The following is a 22002-nucleotide window of genomic DNA, read 5'->3' as shown; positions in this document are numbered from 1 at the left end:
GATTGGAGTTTGGGGGGTGATAATGTTCACTGTTTATATTCAGTTTGGGGGGTGATAATGTTCACTGTTTTATATTCAGTTTGGGGGGTGATAATGTTCACTGTTTTATTTTGGAGTTTGGGGGGTGATAATGTTCACTGTTTTATATTCAGTTTGGGGGGTGATAATGTTCACTGTTTTATATTCAGTTTGGGGGGTGATAATGTTCACTGTTTTAGATTGGAGTTTGGGGGGTGATAATGTTCACTGTTTTATTTTGGAGTTTGGGGGGTGATAATGTTCACTGTTTTATATTCAGTTTGGGGGGTGATAATGTTCACTGTTTTATATTCAGTTTGGGGGGTGATAATGTTCACTGTTTTAGATTGGAGTTTGGGGGGTGATAATGTTCAGTGTTTTATATTCAGTTTGGGGGGTGATAATGTTCACTGTTTTATTTTGGAGTTTGGGGGGTGATAATGTTCAGTGTTTTATATTCAGTTTGGGGGGTGATAATGTTCACTGTTTTAGATTGGAGTTTGGGGGGTGATAATGTTCAGTGTTTTATATTCAGTTTGGGGGGTGATAATGTTCAGTGTTTTATATTCAGTTTGGGGGGTGATAATGTTCACTGTTTTATATTCAGTTTGGGGGGTGATAATGTTCACTGTTTTAGATTGGAGTTTGGGGGGTGATAATGTTCACTGTTTTATATTGGAGTTTGGGGGGTGATAATGTTCACTGTTTTATATTGGAGTTTGGGGGGTGATAATGTTCACTGTTTTATATTGAGTTTGGGGGGTGATAATGTTCACTGTTTTATATTGGAGTTTGGGGGGTGATAATGTTCACTGTTTTATATTCAGTTTGGGGGGTGATAATGTTCACTGTTTTAGATTGGAGTTTGGGGGGTGATAATGTTCAGTGTTTTATATTCAGTTTGGGGGGTGATAATGTTCACTGTTTTATATTGGAGTTTGGGGGGTGATAATGTTCACTGTTTTATATTCAGTTTGGGGGGTGATAATGTTCACTGTTTTAGATTGGAGTTTGGGGGGTGATAATGTTCACTGTTTTATATTCAGTTTGGGGGGTGATAATGTTCACTGTTTTATATTGGAGTTTGGGGGGTGATAATGTTCACTGTTTTATATTCAGTTTGGGGGGTGATAATGTTCACTGTTTTATATTGGAGTTTGGGGGGTGATAATGTTCACTGTTTTATATTCAGTTTGGGGGGTGATAATGTTCACTGTTTTATATTCAGTTTGGGGGGTGATAATGTTCACTGTTTTATTTTGGAGTTTGGGGGGTGATAATGTTCACTGTTTTATATTCAGTTTGGGGGGTGATAATGTTCACTGTTTTATATTCAGTTTGGGGGGTGATAATGTTCACTGTTTTAGATTGGAGTTTGGGGGGTGATAATGTTCACTGTTTTATTTTGGAGTTTGGGGGGTGATAATGTTCACTGTTTTATATTCAGTTTGGGGGGTGATAATGTTCACTGTTTTATATTCAGTTTGGGGGGTGATAATGTTCACTGTTTTAGATTGGAGTTTGGGGGGTGATAATGTTCAGTGTTTTATATTCAGTTTGGGGGGTGATAATGTTCACTGTTTTATTTTGGAGTTTGGGGGGTGATAATGTTCAGTGTTTTATATTCAGTTTGGGGGGTGATAATGTTCACTGTTTTAGATTGGAGTTTGGGGGGTGATAATGTTCAGTGTTTTATATTCAGTTTGGGGGGTGATAATGTTCAGTGTTTTATATTCAGTTTGGGGGGTGATAATGTTCACTGTTTTATATTCAGTTTGGGGGGTGATAATGTTCACTGTTTTAGATTGGAGTTTGGGGGGTGATAATGTTCACTGTTTTATATTGGAGTTTGGGGGGTGATAATGTTCACTGTTTTATATTGGAGTTTGGGGGGTGATAATGTTCACTGTTTTATATTGGAGTTTGGGGGGTGATAATGTTCACTGTTTTATATTGGAGTTTGGGGGGTGATAATGTTCACTGTTTTATATTCAGTTTGGGGGGTGATAATGTTCACTGTTTTAGATTGGAGTTTGGGGGGTGATAATGTTCAGTGTTTTATATTCAGTTTGGGGGGTGATAATGTTCACTGTTTTATATTGGAGTTTGGGGGGTGATAATGTTCACTGTTTTATATTCAGTTTGGGGGGTGATAATGTTCACTGTTTTAGATTGGAGTTTGGGGGGTGATAATGTTCACTGTTTTATATTCAGTTTGGGGGGTGATAATGTTCACTGTTTTAGATTGGAGTTTGGGGGGTGATAATGTTCAGTGTTTTATATTCAGTTTGGGGGGTGATAATGTTCACTGTTTTATATTGGAGTTTGGGGGGTGATAATGTTCACTGTTTTATATTCAGTTTGGGGGGTGATAATGTTCACTGTTTTATATTCAGTTTGGGGGGTGATAATGTTCACTGTTTTATATTCAGTTTGGGGGGTGATAATGTTCACTGTTTTATATTGGAGTTTGGGGGGTGATAATGTTCACTGTTTTATATTCAGTTTGGGGGGTGATAATGTTCACTGTTTTATATTGGAGTTTGGGGGGTGATAATGTTCACTGTTTTATATTCAGTTTGGGGGGTGATAATGTTCACTGTTTTATATTCGAGTTTGGGGGGTGATAATGTTCACTGTTTTATATTGGAGTTTGGGGGGTGATAATGTTCACTGTTTTATATTGGAGTTTGGGGGGTGATAATGTTCACTGTTTTATATTCAGTTTGGGGGGGTGATAATGTTCACTGTTTTATATTCAGTTTGGGGGGTGATAATGTTCACTGTTTTATATTGGAGTTTGGGGGGTGATAATGTTCACTGTTTTAGATTGGAGTTTGGGGGGTGATAATGTTCAGTGTTTTATATTGGAGTTTGGGGGGTGATAATGTTCACTGTTTTATATTGGAGTTTGGGGGGTGATAATGTTCACTGTTTTATATTCAGTTTGGGGGGTGATAATGTTCACTGTTTTATATTGGAGTTTGGGGGGTGATAATGTTCACTGTTTTATATTCAGTTTGGGGGGTGATAATGTTCACTGTTTTATATTGGAGTTTGGGGGGTGATAATGTTCACTGTTTTATATTCAGTTTGGGGGGTGATAATGTTCACTGTTTTATATTCAGTTTGGGGGGTGATAATGTTCACTGTTTTATATTGGAGTTTGGGGGGTGATAATGTTCACTGTTTTATATTCAGTTTGGGGGGTGATAATGTTCACTGTTTTAGATTGGAGTTTGGGGGGTGATAATGTTCAGTGTTTTATATTCAGTTTGGGGGGTGATAATGTTCACTGTTTTATATTCAGTTTGGGGGGTGATAATGTTCACTGTTTTATATTGGAGTTTGGGGGGTGATAATGTTCACTGTTTTATATTCAGTTTGGGGGCTGATAATGTTCACTGTTTTATATTGGAGTTTGGGGGGTGATAATGTTCACTGTTTTATATTCAGTTTGGGGGGTGATAATGTTCACTGTTTTATATTGGAGTTTGGGGGGTGATAATGTTCACTGTTTTATATTCAGTTTGGGGGGTGATAATGTTCACTGTTTTATATTGGAGTTTGGGGGGTGATAATGTTCACTGTTTTATATTCAGTTTGGGGGCTGATAATGTTCACTGTTTTATATTGGAGTTTGGGGGGTGATAATGTTCACTGTTTTATATTCAGTTTGGGGGGTGATAATGTTCACTGTTTTATATTGGAGTTTGGGGGGTGATAATGTTCACTGTTTTATATTGGAGTTTGGGGGGTGATAATGTTCACTGTTTTATATTCAGTTTGGGGGGTGATAATGTTCACTGTTTTATATTGGAGTTTGGGGGGTGATAATGTTCACTGTTTTATATTGGAGTTTGGGGGGTGATAATGTTCACTGTTTTATATTCAGTTTGGGGGGTGATAATGTTCACTGTTTTATATTCAGTTTGGGGGGTGATAATGTTCACTGTTTTATATTCAGTTTGGGGGGTGATAATGTTCACTGTTTTATATTGGAGTTTGGGGGGTGATAATGTTCACTGTTTTATATTCAGTTTGGGGGGTGATAATGTTCACTGTTTTATATTGGAGTTTGGGGGGTGATAATGTTCACTGTTTTATATTGGAGTTTGGGGGGTGATAATGTTCACTGTTTTATATTCAGTTTGGGGGGTGATAATGTTCACTGTTTTATATTGGAGTTTGGGGGGTGATAATGTTCACTGTTTTATATTGGAGTTTGGGGGGTGATAATGTTCACTGTTTTATATTCAGTTTGGGGGGTGATAATGTTCACTGTTTTAGATTGGAGTTTGGGGGGTGATAATGTTCAGTGTTTTATATTCAGTTTGGGGGGTGATAATGTTCACTGTTTTATATTCAGTTTGGGGGGTGATAATGTTCACTGTTTTAGATTGGAGTTTGGGGGGTGATAATGTTCAGTGTTTTATATTCAGTTTGGGGGGTGATAATGTTCACTGTTTTATATTGGAGTTTGGGGGGTGATAATGTTCACTGTTTTATATTGGAGTTTGGGGGGTGATAATGTTCACTGTTTTATATTCAGTTTGGGGGGTGATAATGTTCACTGTTTTATATTGGAGTTTGGGGGGTGATAATGTTCACTGTTTTATATTGGAGTTTGGGGGGTGATAATGTTCACTGTTTTATATTCAGTTTGGGGGGTGATAATGTTCACTGTTTTATATTGGAGTTTGGGGGGTGATAATGTTCACTGTTTTATATTCAGTTTGGGGGGTGATAATGTTCACTGTTTTATATTCAGTTTGGGGGGTGATAATGTTCACTGTTTTATATTCAGTTTGGGGGGTGATAATGTTCACTGTTTTATATTCAGTTTGGGGGGTGATAATGTTCACTGTTTTATATTGGAGTTTGGGGGGTGATAATGTTCAGTGTTTTATATTCAGTTTGGGGGGTGATAATGTTCACTGTTTTATATTGGAGTTTGGGGGGTGATAATGTTCACTGTTTTATATTCAGTTTGGGGGGTGATAATGTTCACTGTTTTAGATTGGAGTTTGGGGGGTGATAATGTTCAGTGTTTTATATTCAGTTTGGGGGGTGATAATGTTCACTGTTTTATATTCAGTTTGGGGGGTGATAATGTTCACTGTTTTAGATTGGAGTTTGGGGGGTGATAATGTTCAGTGTTTTATATTCAGTTTGGGGGGTGATAATGTTCACTGTTTTATATTGGAGTTTGGGGGGTGATAATGTTCACTGTTTTATATTGGAGTTTGGGGGGTGATAATGTTCACTGTTTTATATTCAGTTTGGGGGGTGATAATGTTCACTGTTTTATATTGGAGTTTGGGGGGTGATAATGTTCACTGTTTTATATTCAGTTTGGGGGGTGATAATGTTCACTGTTTTATATTCAGTTTGGGGGGTGATAATGTTCACTGTTTTATATTGGAGTTTGGGGGGTGATAATGTTCACTGTTTTATATTCAGTTTGGGGGGTGATAATGTTCACTGTTTTATATTGGAGTTTGGGGGGTGATAATGTTCACTGTTTTATATTCAGTTTGGGGGGTGATAATGTTCACTGTTTTATATTGGAGTTTGGGGGGTGATAATGTTCACTGTTTTATATTCAGTTTGGGGGGTGATAATGTTCACTGTTTTAGATTGGAGTTTGGGGGGTGATAATGTTCAGTGTTTTATATTGGAGTTTGGGGGGTGATAATGTTCACTGTTTTATATTGGAGTTTGGGGGGTGATAATGTTCACTGTTTTATATTCAGTTTGGGGGGTGATAATGTTCACTGTTTTATATTGGAGTTTGGGGGGTGATAATGTTCAGTGTTTTATATTCAGTTTGGGGGGTGATAATGTTCACTGTTTTATATTGGAGTTTGGGGGGTGATAATGTTCACTGTTTTATATTCAGTTTGGGGGGTGATAATGTTCACTGTTTTAGATTGGAGTTTGGGGGGTGATAATGTTCAGTGTTTTATATTCAGTTTGGGGGGTGATAATGTTCACTGTTTTATATTCAGTTTGGGGGGTGATAATGTTCACTGTTTTATATTGGAGTTTGGGGGGTGATAATGTTCACTGTTTTATATTGGAGTTTGGGGGGTGATAATGTTCACTGTTTTATATTCAGTTTGGGGGGTGATAATGTTCACTGTTTTAGATTGGAGTTTGGGGGGTGATAATGTTCAGTGTTTTATATTGGAGTTTGGGGGGTGATAATGTTCACTGTTTTATATTGGAGTTTGGGGGGTGATAATGTTCACTGTTTTATATTCAGTTTGGGGGGTGATAATGTTCACTGTTTTATATTGGAGTTTGGGGGGTGATAATGTTCACTGTTTTATATTCAGTTTGGGGGGTGATAATGTTCACTGTTTTATATTGGAGTTTGGGGGGTGATAATGTTCACAGTTTTAGATTGGAGTTTGGGGGGTGATAATGTTCACTGTTTTATATTCAGTTTGGGGGGTGATAATGTTCACTGTTTTATATTGGAGTTTGGGGGGTGATAATGTTCAGTGTTTTATATTCAGTTTGGGGGGTGATAATGTTCACTGTTTTATATTCAGTTTGGGGGGTGATAATGTTCACTGTTTTATATTCAGTTTGGGGGGTGATAATGTTCACTGTTTTATATTGGAGTTTGGGGGGTGATAATGTTCACAGTTTTAGATTGGAGTTTGGGGGGTGATAATGTTCACTGTTTTATATTCAGTTTGGGGGGTGATAATGTTCACTGTTTTATATTGGAGTTTGGGGGGTGATAATGTTCACTGTTTTATATTCAGTTTGGGGGGTGATAATGTTCACTGTTTTATATTGGAGTTTGGGGGGTGATAATGTTCACAGTTTTAGATTGGAGTTTGGGGGGTGATAATGTTCACTGTTTTATATTCAGTTTGGGGGGTGATAATGTTCACTGTTTTATATTGGAGTTTGGGGGGTGATAATGTTCAGTGTTTTATATTCAGTTTGGGGGGTGATAATGTTCACTGTTTTATATTCAGTTTGGGGGGTGATAATGTTCACTGTTTTATATTCAGTTTGGGGGGTGATAATGTTCACTGTTTTATATTGGAGTTTGGGGGGTGATAATGTTCACAGTTTTAGATTGGAGTTTGGGGGGTGATAATGTTCACTGTTTTATATTCAGTTTGGGGGGTGATAATGTTCACTGTTTTATATTGGAGTTTGGGGGGTGATAATGTTCAGTGTTTTATATTCAGTTTGGGGGGTGATAATGTTCACTGTTTTATATTCAGTTTGGGGGGTGATAATGTTCACTGTTTTATATTCAGTTTGGGGGGTGATAATGTTCACTGTTTTATATTCAGTTTGGGGGGTGATAATGTTCACTGTTTTATATTCAGTTTGGGGGGTGATAATGTTCACTGTTTTATATTCAGTTTGGGGGGTGATAATGTTCACTGTTTTATATTCAGTTTGGGGGGTGATAATGTTCACTGTTTTATATTCAGTTTGGGGGGTGATAATGTTCACTGTTTTAGATTGGAGTTTGGGGGGTGATAATGTTCACTGTTTTATATTGGAGTTTGGGGGGTGATAATGTTCAGTGTTTTATATTCAGTTTGGGGGGTGATAATGTTCACTGTTTTATATTCAGTTTGGGGGGTGATAATGTTCACTGTTTTATATTCAGTTTGGGGGGTGATAATGTTCACTGTTTTATATTCAGTTTGGGGGGTGATAATGTTCACTGTTTTAGATTGGAGTTTGGGGGGTGATAATGTTCACTGTTTTATATTCAGTTTGGGGGGTGATAATGTTCACTGTTTTAGATTGGAGTTTGGGGGGTGATAATGTTCAGTGTTTTATATTCAGTTTGGGGGGTGATAATGTTCACTGTTTTATATTCAGTTTGGGGGGTGATAATGTTCACTGTTTTATATTCAGTTTGGGGGGTGATAATGTTCACTGTTTTATATTCAGTTTGGGGGGTGATAATGTTCACTGTTTTATATTCAGTTTGGGGGGTGATAATGTTCACTGTTTTAGATTGGAGTTTGGGGGGTGATAATGTTCACTGTTTTATATTCAGTTTGGGGGGTGATAATGTTCACTGTTTTATATTCAGTTTGGGGGGTGATAATGTTCACTGTTTTATATTCAGTTTGGGGGGTGATAATGTTCACTGTTTTATATTGGAGTTTGGGGGGTGATAATGTTCACTGTTTTATATTGGAGTTTGGGGGGTGATAATGTTCACTGTTTTATATTGGAGTTTGGGGGGTGATAATGTTCACTGTTTTATATTGGAGTTTGGGGGGTGATAATGTTCACTGTTTTATATTCAGTTTGGGGGGTGATAATGTTCACTGTTTTATATTCAGTTTGGGGGGTGATAATGTTCACTGTTTTATATTCAGTTTGGGGGGTGATAATGTTCACTGTTTTATATTCAGTTTGGGGGGTGATAATGTTCAGTGTTTTATATTCAGTTTGGGGGGTGATAATGTTCACTGTTTTATATTCAGTTTGGGGGGTGATAATGTTCAGTGTTTTATATTCAGTTTGGGGGGTGATAATGTTCACTGTTTTATATTGGAGTTTGGGGGGTGATAATGTTCACTGTTTTATATTCAGTTTGGGGGGTGATAATGTTCACTGTTTTATATTCAGTTTGGGGGGTGATAATGTTCACTGTTTTATATTCAGTTTGGGGGGTGATAATGTTCAGTGTTTTATATTCAGTTTGGGGGGTGATAATGTTCACTGTTTTATATTCAGTTTGGGGGGTGATAATGTTCACTGTTTTAGATTGGAGTTTGGGGGGTGATAATGTTCACTGTTTTATATTCAGTTTTGGGGTGATAATGTTCAGTGTTTTATATTCAGTTTGGGGGGTGATAATGTTCAGTGTTTTATATTCAGTTTGGGGGGTGATAATGTTCACTGTTTTATATTGGAGTTTGGGGGGTGATAATGTTCACTGTTTTATATTGGAGTTTGGGGGGTGATAATGTTCACTGTTTTATATTGGAGTTTGGGGGGTGATAATGTTCACTGTTTTATATTCAGTTTGGGGGGTGATAATGTTCACTGTTTTATATTGGAGTTTGGGGGGTGATAATGTTCACTGTTTTATATTCAGTTTGGGGGGTGATAATGTTCACTGTTTTATATTGGAGTTTGGGGGGTGATAATGTTCACTGTTTTATATTCAGTTTGGGGGGTGATAATGTTCACTGTTTTAGATTGGAGTTTGGGGGGTGATAATGTTCACTGTTTTATATTCAGTTTGGGGGGTGATAATGTTCACTGTTTTATATTGGAGTTTGGGGGGTGATAATGTTCACTGTTTTAGATTGGAGTTTGGGGGGTGATAATGTTCACTGTTTTATATTCAGTTTGGGGGGTGATAATGTTCACTGTTTTATATTCAGTTTGGGGGGTGATAATGTTCACTGTTTTAGATTGGAGTTTGGGGGGTGATAATGTTCACTGTTTTATATTCAGTTTGGGGGGTGATAATGTTCACTGTTTTAGATTGGAGTTTGGGGGGTGATAATGTTCACTGTTTTATATTCAGTTTGGGGGGTGATAATGTTCACTGTTTTATATTGGAGTTTGGGGGGTGATAATGTTCACTGTTTTATATTCAGTTTGGGGGGTGATAATGTTCACTGTTTTAGATTGGAGTTTGGGGGGTGATAATGTTCACTGTTTTATATTCAGTTTGGGGGGTGATAATGTTCACTGTTTTATATTCAGTTTGGGGGGTGATAATGTTCAGTGTTTTATATTCAGTTTGGGGGGTGATAATGTTCACTGTTTTATATTCAGTTTGGGGGGTGATAATGTTCACTGTTTTAGATTGGAGTTTGGGGGGTGATAATGTTCACTGTTTTATATTCAGTTTGGGGGGTGATAATGTTCAGTGTTTTATATTCAGTTTGGGGGGTGATAATGTTCACTGTTTTATTTTCAGTTTGGGGGGTGATAATGTTCACTGTTTTATATTGGAGTTTGGGGGGTGATAATGTTCACTGTTTTATATTGGAGTTTGGGGGGTGATAATGTTCATTGTTTTAGATTGGAGTTTGGGGGGTGATAATGTTCACTGTTTTAGATTGGAGTTTGGGGGGTGATAATGTTCACTGTTTTATATTGGAGTTTGGGGGGTGATAATGTTCATTGTTTTAGATTGGAGTTTGGGGGGTGATAATGTTCACTGTTTTATATTGGAGTTTGGGGGGTGATAATGTTCACTGTTTTATATTGGAGTTTGGGGGGTGATAATGTTCACTGTTTTAGATTGGAGTTTGGGGGGTGATAATGTTCACTGTTTTATATTGGAGTTTGGGGGGTGATAATGTTCACTGTTTTATATTGGAGTTTGGGGGGTGATAATGTTCACTGTTTTATATTGGAGTTTGGGGGGTGATAATGTTCATTGTTTTAGATTGGAGTTTGGGGGGTGATAATGTTCACTGTTTTAGATTGGAGTTTGGGGGGTGATAATGTTCACTGTTTTATATTGGAGTTTGGGGGGTGATAATGTTCATTGTTTTAGATTGGAGTTTGGGGGGTGATAATGTTCACTGTTTTATATTGGAGTTTGGGGGGTGATAATGTTCACTGTTTTATATTGGAGTTTGGGGGGTGATAATGTTCACTGTTTTAGATTGGAGTTTGGGGGGTGATAATGTTCACTGTTTTATATTGGAGTTTGGGGGGTGATAATGTTCACTGTTTTATATTGGAGTTTGGGGGGTGATAATGTTCACTGTTTTATATTGGAGTTTGGGGGGTGATAATGTTCACTGTTTTATATTGGAGTTTGGGGGGTGATAATGTTCACTGTTTTATATTCAGTTTGGGGGGTGATAATGTTCACTGTTTTATATTGGAGTTTGGGGGGTGATAATGTTCACTGTTTTATATTGGAGTTTGGGGGGTGATAATGTTCACTGTTTTATATTGGAGTTTGGGGGGTGATAATGTTCACTGTTTTATATTGGAGTTTGGGGGGTGATAATGTTCACTGTTTTATATTGGAGTTTGGGGGGTGATAATGTTCACTGTTTTATATTCAGTTTGGGGGGTGATAATGTTCACTGTTTTATATTGGAGTTTGGGGGGTGATAATGTTCACTGTTTTATATTGGAGTTTGGGGGGTGATAATGTTCACTGTTTTATATTGGAGTTTGGGGGGTGATAATGTTCACTGTTTTATATTGGAGTTTGGGGGGTGATAATGTTCACTGTTTTATATTGGAGTTTGGGGGGTGATAATGTTCACTGTTTTAGATTGGAGTTTGGGGGGTGATAATGTTCACTGTTTTATATTGGAGTTTGGGGGGTGATAATGTTCACTGTTTTATATTGGAGTTTGGGGGGTGATAATGTTCACTGTTTTATATTGGAGTTTGGGGGGTGATAATGTTCACTGTTTTATATTGGAGTTTGGGGGGTGATAATGTTCACTGTTTTAGATTGGAGTTTGGGGGGTGATAATGTTCACTGTTTTATATTGGAGTTTGGGGGGTGATAATGTTCACTGTTTTAGATTGGAGTTTGGGGGGTGATAATGTTCACTGTTTTATATTCAGTTTGGGGGGTGATAATGTTCACTGTTTTATATTGGAGTTTGGGGGGTGATAATGTTCACTGTTTTATATTCAGTTTGGGGGGTGATAATGTTCACTGTTTTATATTGGAGTTTGGGGGGTGATAATGTTCACTGTTTTATATTCAGTTTGGGGGGTGATAATGTTCACTGTTTTATATTGGAGTTTGGGGGGTGATAATGTTCACTGTTTTATATTGGAGTTTGGGGGGTGATAATGTTCACTGTTTTATATTGGGGTTTGGGGGGTGATAATGTTCACTGTTTTATATTGGAGTTTGGGGGGTGATAATGTTCAGTGTTTTATATTGGAGTTTGGGGGGTGATAATGTTCACTGTTTTATATTGGAGTTTGGGGGGTGATAATGTTCACTGTTTTATATTGGAGTTTGGGGGGTGATAATGTTCACTGTTTTATATTGGAGTTTGGGGGGTGATAATGTTCACTGTTTTAGATTGGAGTTTGGGGGGTGATAATGTTCACTGTTTTATATTCAGTTTGGGGGGTGATAATGTTCACTGTTTTATATTCAGTTTGGGGGGTGATAATGTTCACTGTTTTATATTGGAGTTTGGGGGGTGATAATGTTCACTGTTTTATATTGGAGTTTGGGGGGTGATAATGTTCACTGTTTTATATTCAGTTTGGGGGGTGATAATGTTCACTGTTTTAGATTGGAGTTTGGGGGGTGATAATGTTCACTGTTTTATATTGGAGTTTGGGGGGTGATAATGTTCACTGTTTTATATTCAGTTTGGGGGGTGATAATGTTCACTGTTTTATATTGGAGTTTGGGGGGTGATAATGTTCACTGTTTTATATTGGAGTTTGGGGGGTGATAATGTTCACTGTTTTATATTCAGTTTGGGGGGTGATAATGTTCACTGTTTTATATTGGAGTTTGGGGGGTGATAATGTTCACTGTTTTATATTGGAGTTTGGGGGGTGATAATGTTCACTGTTTTATATTGGAGTTTGGGGGGTGATAATGTTCACTGTTTTATATTGGAGTTTGGGGGGTGATAATGTTCACTGTTTTATATTGGAGTTTGGGGGGTGATAATGTTCACTGTTTTATATTGGAGTTTGGGGGGTGATAATGTTCACTGTTTTATATTCAGTTTGGGGGGTGATAATGTTCACTGTTTTATATTCAGTTTGGGGGGTGATAATGTTCACTGTTTTATATTGGAGTTTGGGGGGTGATAATGTTCACTGTTTTATATTCAGTTTGGGGGGTGATAATGTTCACTGTTTTATATTGGAGTTTGGGGGGTGATAATGTTCACTGTTTTATATTCAGTTTGGGGGGTGATAATGTTCACTGTTTTATATTGGAGTTTGGGGGGTGATAATGTTCACTGTTTTATATTCAGTTTGGGGGGTGATAATGTTCACTGTTTTATATTCAGTTTGGGGGGTGATAATGTTCACTGTTTTATATTGGAGTTTGGGGGGTGATAATGTTCACTGTTTTATATTGGAGTTTGGGGGGTGATAATGTTCAGTGTTTTATATTGGAGTTTGGGGGGTGATAATGTTCACTGTTTTATATTGGAGTTTGGGGGGTGATAATGTTCACTGTTTTATATTGGAGTTTGGGGGGTGATAATGTTCACTGTTTTATATTCAGTTTGGAGGGTGATAATGTTCACTGTTTTATATTCAGTTTGGGGGGTGATAATGTTCAGTGTTTTATCCACAAACAAGAGATGCTGGAAATACTCAGCAAGATTGTCAGCATCTGTGGAGAGAGAAGCAGAGTTAACCTTTCAGGTTAATGATCCTTCATCAGAACTGGCAGACATTAGCAATATAAAAGGTTTTAAGCAAGTAAAGCTGGGGTGAGTGAGGTGATACACTTTGGCAGGAGTAATGTGACACGGAAGTATTCAATGAATGGCCTGATACTGGGAAGTTCCGAGGAACAAAGGGACCTTGGCGTGTTTGTCCATAGATCTCTGAAGGCAGAAGGGTCGGTTAATAGGGTGGTGAAAAAGGCATATGGGATACTTGCCTTTGTCAATCGTGGCATAGATTACAAAAGCAGGGAGGTCATGTTGGACTTGTATCGAACTTTGATAAGGCCACAGCTGGAGTACTGTGTTCAATTCTGGTCGCCACATTATAGGAAGGATGTGATTGCTTTGGCGGGGTTGCAGAGGCGATTCACCAGGATGTTGCCTGGGATGGAACATTTAAGCTCTGAAGAGAGGTTGGATAGGCTTGGGTTGTTTTCGCTGGAGCAGAGAAGACTGAGGGGTGACCTGATCAAGGTGTACAAGATTATGAGGGGCATGGACAGGGTGGATAGGGAGCAGCTGTTCCCCTTAGTTGAAGGGTCAGTTACGAGGGGTCACAAGTTTAAGGTGAGGGGCGGGAGGTTTAAGGGGGATTTGAGGAAGAACTTTTTTACCCAGAGTTTGGTGACGGTCTGGAATGCCCTGCCTGGGAGGGTGGTAGAGGTGCCTCACATCCTTTAAAAAGTACCTGTATGAGCACTTGGCACGTCATCGCATTCAAGGCTATGGGCCAAGTGCTGGCAAATGGTATTAGGTCAGGTGTCTTTAATGCATCGGTGCAGACTCGATGGGCCGAAGGGCCTCTTCTGCACTATTATTCTTTGTGGGTGGGTCAAGGGATAACAACTGAGAAGGTGTTGATGGAACAAGGTCACAGAGAATAACTGACTAGAAGGTCATGGAGCACAGGCAAACAGTATGTTAATGGTGTGGTGAAAGACAAAGCATTAGTGCAGAGAGGGTGTTAATGGACAGAAAACTGAACAGCCTGGCCACAAGCACAAACATGAAAAAAACAGTGGGTAGGCACAGTAGAAACAAACTAAACAAAGTAAAATAAAATAAACAGTTTAAAAAAAGAAAAAAATAACTAAATGTTCACTGTTTTATATTTTGAGTCTGGGGGTCGAATGATTGGGTTTGGGGGGGGGATAATGTCCACTGTTTTATTTTCGGGTCTGGGGGGGTTTATTTTCACTGTTTTTATATTCGGGTCTGGGAGGGGTGGATAATGTGCTCTGTTTTATATTGGGGTCTGGGGGAGGATAATCACTTTTATATCGGGGTTGGGGGGGGGTGATAATGTTCACTGTTTTATATTGGGGTCTGCGGCAGATAATGTTCATTTGTATCATAGAATTGTTATAGCACAGAAGGATTCTATTCAGCCCATCATGGCTATGCTGGTTCTCCGAAGGAGCAATTCACCTACTGCCACTCCCCCAGCGCCTCCCTGTGGCCCTGCTCGCTCTTCTATTTCTGAAAATAATCCAATTCTCTTTTGAATGCCTCGTTTTTAAACCTGCCTTCAGCAGACTCCCATAAACCCTGGGGCAATGCGGGCTTCGCACACAGTGTATCCCCAGGCCCCAATATAAAATGGAAAATTTTCCAATTTATAAACTCCTGGTGTGAGCCTCAAATCCTGATTAAGGTGCTCCCGGTCCTCCGTTTGCACTGAGCGTGGCAGCTGCTGTGAGGCTTCTCCTGCTGTCGGACCTGGGTTAACGGCTGCCATCTTTTTCAGGGACAATGTGCAGCAGGGTGCATGTGCGGCCATCCTGGGCCAGGAAGCAGGAGGAGAGAATGTTGTGAATTTCTATCTTGGACTGACAGTGATTTTTTTATAAACTCCTTTTTATGGGGGATTAGCAGGGGAGGATTTGCACACAACAAACTCAAACCATGAGAAATATTTGTCTCCTCTGAAATTCTATCCTGGTCTGACAATGATGGGCTTTTGTCAACTTCTTTCCCAGGATTCTGGACACTTGAGTGAGGACCATGTATATTCAGCAGGAAAAAAAAATAACAAGTGACGTTACAACACAACAGTTCGGTGATTAGTTGGTGAGTATTATCGTTGACTTCATTTCTGTAAGTTAACACTGGTTAAAGTAAGAACTTTAGCAAATTGCCTGATAAGTTTTTAAGTTTGGCAAGTATTAAATTACTTGGGTTTAAGTCAGCTTAAGTCAAAGTAACTGTTATGTATTTAAAATAACCTTCCCATGTCGGTGTAGAGATCAGGGAAAGGGATTGTGATATACTTGATCAAATTAGCATTGAAAAGGAGGAAGTATTAACTGTTTTAGCGGGCTTGAAGGTGACTAAACCCCCCAGGCCCAGATGAGATGTCTCCCAGGCTGCTATGTGAGGCAAGGGAGGAGATAACGGGGGCTCTGACACAAATTTTCCGATCATCTCTGGCCACAGGAGAGGTACCAGAGGATTGGAGGACAGCGAATGTGGTACCATTATTTAAGAAGGGTAGCAGAGATAAACCAGGTAATTACAGGCTGGTGAGTCTAAAATCAACGGTAGGGAAATTATTGGAAAAAATTCTGAGACAGGGTTAATCTCCACTTGGAGAGGCAGGGATTAATCAGGGATAGTCAGCATGGCTTTGTCAGGGGGAGATCGTGTCTAACAAATTTGATTGAATTTTTCAAGGAGGTGACTAGAAGCGTAGATGAGGGTAAAGCATGAAGTCTGCATGGACTTCAGTAAGGCTTTTGATAAGGTCCAGCATGGGAAATTGGTTAAGAAAGTAAAGGCCCATGGGATCCAGGGTAATTTGGCAAATTGGATTCAAAATTGGCTTAGTGGCAGGAGGCAGAGGGTGATGGTCAAGGGTTGTTCCTGCGAGTGGAAGCCTGTGACCAGTGGTGTAGCACTGGGACCCTTACTGTTTGTAGTGTACTTTAATGATTTAGACGTGAATATAAGAGGTATGATCAGTAAGTTTGCAGATGACATGAAAATTGGTGGTGTCATAAATAGTGAGGAGGAAAGCCTTAGATTACAGGACGATATAGATGGGCTGTTAAAATGGGCAGAGCAGTCGCAGATGGAGTTTAATCCTGAGAAGTGTAATGAACTTTGGGAGGTCTAACAAAACAATGGATTTTACAATGGATGGTAGGACCCTAGGGAGTACAGAGTGTCAGAGGGACCTTGGTGTACTTGTCCATAGATCACTGAAGGCAGCAGCACAGGTAGATAACGTGGTTAGGAGGGCATATAGGATACTTCCCTTATTAGCCGAGGCATAGAATATAAGAGCAGGGAGGTTATGATGGAGCTGTATAAAATGCTGGTTAGGCCACAGTTGGAGTACTTTGTACAGTTCTGGTCGCCACACTACAGGAAGGATGTGATTGCAATGGAGAGGGTGCAGAGGAGATTCACCAGGATGTTGCCTGGGCTGGAACATTTCAGTTATGAAGACAGACTAGATAGACTGGGGTTGTTTTCCTTCGAGGGAAGGAGGCTGAGGGGGACCTGATTGAGGTAGACAAAATTATGAGGGGCTTAGATAGGAAGAAATTTATTCCCTTAGCGAAGAGGTCAATAACCAGGGGGCATTGATTTAAGCTAAGGGGCAGGAGGTTTAGAGGGGAGTTGAGGTGGAATTTTTTCACCCAGAGGGTGGTTGGAATTTGGAACACACTGCCTGAAGAGGTGCTAGAGGCAGGAATACCTACGACATTCAAGAAATATTTAGATGAGCACTTGAAAAGCCACAACATACAAGGCTACGAGCCAAGTGCGGGGAAATGGGATTAGTTAGGTCAGGTGCTTGATGGTCAGCACAGATTCATTGGGCCGAAGGGCCTGTTTCTGTGCAGTCGAACTCTGACTCTAAAATAAAGTGGTGTCAGCAGAATGGAAGTAGTTAATAGTATAATAACTAGAGTAATGGCAGGGCACCTCAGTCCCGTTAGATGCACATCCTGTTCCATGTGGGAACTCCAGGATACTTCTCATGACCTGGATACTTGTCATGACCTGGATAACTGCAAGTGTAGAAAGTATCATCAGCTGGAGCAGCTTGAGCTCTGGGTTTCGGAGCTTGAGCAGCAACTGGCGACATGGCGAACTTCCCGTGAGGCTGACAGTTATGTAGATAGCACGTGGTTATGGTCACCCCATCCTTTAAGAATGAGCAGGGAAGAGGCAATGGGTGACCGCCAGGCATGTAGTGTAGGAGTCCCCTAAGTGTAACTCGCTTTCTAATGCCGAGATGAAGAAAAACCTTTTTCCTCGACATTTAAGAATTGTCGAGATGAGCACTTGAAACGCCATAGCATACAAGGCCACGGGCCAAGTGCTGGAAAATGGGTGCTTGACACAGTGGGCCGAAGGGCCTGGTTCTGTACTGTATAACTCTGACTCTATGACTTTACGCAGTGAGTGATTAGGATCTGGAAGTCACTGCATGAGTGTGTGGTGGAGGCAGACTTAATTGTGACTTTAAAAGGGCATTCGGGTAATTATCTGAACAGAAGAGATTTGCAGGGCGATGGGCAAAAGGTAGGAAAGCGGGACAAGCTGAGTATCACTTAGAGATGATGGACTGAATGGTAGTATCCTTCTGGACTGTAACCATTCTATGATGCTATGGTTTTAGGTGATGCAGTTGGTGTGGTGAAGGTGTCCCACAATGGTGTTAGGGAAGGAGTTACAGGATTTTCACCCAGTGATGATGAAGGAACGGTGATATTTGTCCAAGTCAACAACAACTTGTATTTATGTAGCACCTTTAATGTAACAAAATGTTCCAAGGCGTTTCACAGGAGTGTTATAAAGCAACTTTTGACACTGAGCCACAAATAGAGATCATAGGGCAGATGACCAAAAGCTTGGTCAAAGAGGAACATCTGAAGTAGGCCATTCGGCTCCTTGAGGCTCCTCCGCCATTCAATAAGATCATGGCTGATCTGTTTGTGTCTCTAATTCCACACTCTCATCTACCCCCGATAACCTTAGATTCCCTTGCCTAACAAGAATCTATCTACCCTGCCTTAAAAAATATTTCATGACACTGCCTCCAGGTTTCAAGAGGTGAGTCAGGTAGAGAGGCAGAGAAGTTAAGGGAGGGAATTCCAGGGCTTGTGGCCTTGGCAGCTGAAGACACCAGTGATGGAGCAATGAAAATCGAGGATGCTCAAGATGCCAGAATTAGATGAGTCCTGATCTCTCGGAAGGTTGTTGGGCTGGAGGAGATTATAGAGATAGTGAGGGGCGAGGGCATGGAGGGACTTGCAAACAAGGATCATTGTTTTCAAATTGAAGTGCTGCTTAACCGAGAGCCAGTGTGGTCTTGGTGATGTGCGAATACGTGGTCAGAAACTCAACGCAGTCAAATATGACACCAAGGTTATGAGCAGTTGGTTTAGCCTCAGATGCTTTGCAGGGAGAGGGATGGAGTCGATGGCTAGAGAGTGGAGTTTGCAGCAGGGACCGAAGACAATGGCTTCAGACTTCCCAGTGTTTAAATGAAGGAAATTTCTGCTCATCCTGGATGTCAGACAAGTCAAAACGGTGTGCGACTTAGAGGGGAACTTGGAGGTGATGGTGTTCGCACACACCTGCTACCCTGGTCCTTCGATGGAAGTTGAGGGTTTGCGAGCTCTGGTTGAGTTGTCGAGATAGAAAATCCCTCTCCTTTGTCCCCCCTGCAGCTCTCATCTCGCTCTGTGCCTCATCTCTCTCTGTCTCTGTCTCTCTCTCCTTCTCCTCCCATTGAGGCCAGAGTCTTGTCAGCTCAGCCTAGATGGTGTGTTCCCTTCACTGAAGGACTTCAGTTGTGTTTTTACAACAGCCCAGCAGCTTTCATGGTCACTTTTTCCTAGTGCCGGCCCCATAAATTCCCAGATTCATTCAGCTCCGTTTCACAACCTGTTTTGTGGGTTCTCTCACACTCCCTTTTTTTCCGTTTTAAATCAATTTCACAGGGAATTGGGGCAGGATTTGCAGTCGGAAACTCAAACCAAATTCGCAGCAGGATCTGACAGTTGCCCAACTTATCACATTCTGAATATCAGAGAATTTTGAACATGGAAGGAAAAAACACCGATCACAGTGGGGAGAAACTGGACACGTGTTCTGTGTGTGGACGAGGTTTCAGCCGATCATCTGGCCTGTCGAAACACAAGTGCAGTCACACTGGGAAGAAGCCGTGGAAATGTGGGGACTGTGGCAAGGGATTCAATTACCCATTTCAGCTAGAAACTCATCGGCGCACTCACACTGGGGAGAGGCCATTCACCTGCTCAGTGTGGGAAAGGATTCACTACTTCATCACACCTGCTGACACACCAGCGAGTTCACACTGGGGAGAGGCCATTCACCTGCTCAGTGTGGGAAAGGATTCACTACTTCATCACACCTGCTGACACACCAGCGAGTTCACACTGGGGAGAGGCCATTCACCTGCTCAGAGTGTGGGAAAGGATTCACTACTTCATCCATCCTGCTGACACACCAGCGAGTTCACACTGGGGAGAGGCCATTCACCTGCTCAGAGTGTGGGAAGGGATTCACTCACTCATCCACCCTGCTGACACACCAGCGCGTTCACACTGGGGCGAGGCCGTTCACCTGCTCTGAATGTGGGAAGGGATTCACTCGGTCAAACACCCTGCTGAGACATCAGGGAGTTCGCAAGTGACTACAGTGGTTGGATTCTGCTGTTAACCACATCCAGGTCTGAACTATGTTCATTGCAGTTTGTTTCTGCTGATGTAAATAAACTCCAACCCAGCTTTTGGGGTTAATATTCTGAATAAAAGTCAAATAAATCAGTTTTGTGTTAAACAGTGTGTCGAGTCTTTATATCATTCTTTTTGAAGTGCTCTCCCTCTCCCCTGTCTCCTCCATCCTCATCACCAACAACGTGTGAGGAGCTCATGGTCGTCTTTGTCACTCAGATTGAGATCATGTGATCAGCTGCCTCTGCTGCTTCCCTCCCTTCCACTGGCCTCCCAGGCCAAGCTGCCTCTAAAGTTCCCCCCAACCTGAGACCTGAACCCACATCTTCCTCTAGTTTCTCTCCTATCTCCCTCATTCCTTCTCTGAGCTCATCTTGTCCATGAGACCCACCTCCTGCTCCCTGGACCTTATTCCCACTAAACTGCTGACCAGCCACCTTCCGCACGTTAGCTGATATTAAAATAAGAAATAGGAGCAGGAGTAGGCCGTTCAGCCCCTCAAGCCTGTCCCGCCATTCAATAATATCATGGCTGATGTGAAAAGGTGATGTCAGGAGTGGGGTATGAACCCACATCCCTTAAGTGAGGCCAGAATTTCAGAGCCTTGAGTGGGGCAAAGATAAGCGCTTGTTGAGTCTGGCGCCGTAGACCACTCGGCCATTCTGACAGTTCTCTCCTTCAAATCTGCCATCATCGCCCCTTCCTCAAAAAAAAAACCCTTGACCCCACCATCCTTGCGCATTGCCACCATCTAAAACCTTCCTTTCCTCTCCAAAATCATTGACAGACCCAGCAGAGGTGGCGGCACAGTGGTATACATTCGGGAGGGAGTTGCCCTGGGGGTGCTGAACGTCGACTTCAGACCCCATGAAGTCTCATGGCATCAGGTCAAAAATGGGCAAGGTAACCTCCTGCTGATTACCACCTGCTCCATGTTGAACACTACTTGGAGGAAGCACTGAGGGTGATGAGAGCACAGAATATACTCTGGGTGTGGGACTTCAATGTCCATCACCAAGAGTGGCTTGGTAGCACCACTACTGACTGAGGTGGCGGAGTCCTAAAGGACATAGCTGCTAGACTGGGTCTGCAGCAGGTGGTGGGGGAACCAACAAGAGGGGAAAACATACTTGACCTCATTCTCATCAGTCTGCCTGCTGCAGAGGCATCTGTCCATGACAGTATTGGTAGGAGTGACCACTGTACAATTCTTGTGCAGACAAAGTCCAATCTTCACATTGAGGATACCTCGCATCCTGTTATGTGGCACTACCACTGTGCTAACTGCGATAGATTTTGAACAGATCTAGCAATGCAAAACTGGGCATCCATGAGGTGCTGTGGACCATCAGCAGCAGCAGAATTGTACTCAACCACAATCTGTAACCACATGACCCAGCATATCCCCCACTCTACCATTACCATCAAGCTGGAGGACCAACCCCGATGCAATGAAGAGTGTAGGAGGGCATGCCAGGAGCAACACCAGGCAAACCTCAAAATGGGGTGTCAATGTGGTGAAGCTACAACCCAGGACTCCTTGCATGCCAAACAGCAAAAGTAGCATGCAATAGACAGCTAAGTCATCCCATAACCAACGGGGATCAGATTTAAGCATCTGCAGTCCTGCCACATCCAGCCGTGAATGGTGGTGGACAATTAAACAACGAATTGGAGGAGGTGGCTCCACAAATGTCCGCTTCCTCAATGATGGGGGAGCCCAGCACATCAGTGCGAAAGATAAGGCTGAAGCATTTGCAACAATCTTCAGCCAGAAGTGCCAAGTGGATGATCCATCTCGGCCTCCTCCTGAAGTCTCCAGCATCACAGATGCCAGTTTTCAGCCAATTCCATTCACTCTTGTGTGGTATCAAGAAACAACT

General features: G+C 41.2%; 1 pseudogene; it reads left to right on the top strand.

Moving 5' to 3' along the window:
• LOC137348746 (zinc finger protein 208-like) overlaps positions 1-22002 on the top strand; it is a 181581-nt pseudogene that overhangs the window by 36301 nt on the left and 123278 nt on the right.

This window comes from Heterodontus francisci, chromosome 34 (genome assembly GCF_036365525.1).
Source record: "Heterodontus francisci isolate sHetFra1 chromosome 34, sHetFra1.hap1, whole genome shotgun sequence".
NCBI classification, from domain to species: domain Eukaryota; kingdom Metazoa; phylum Chordata; class Chondrichthyes; order Heterodontiformes; family Heterodontidae; genus Heterodontus; species Heterodontus francisci.
This window is presented reverse-complemented; position numbering and strand designations above follow the sequence as displayed.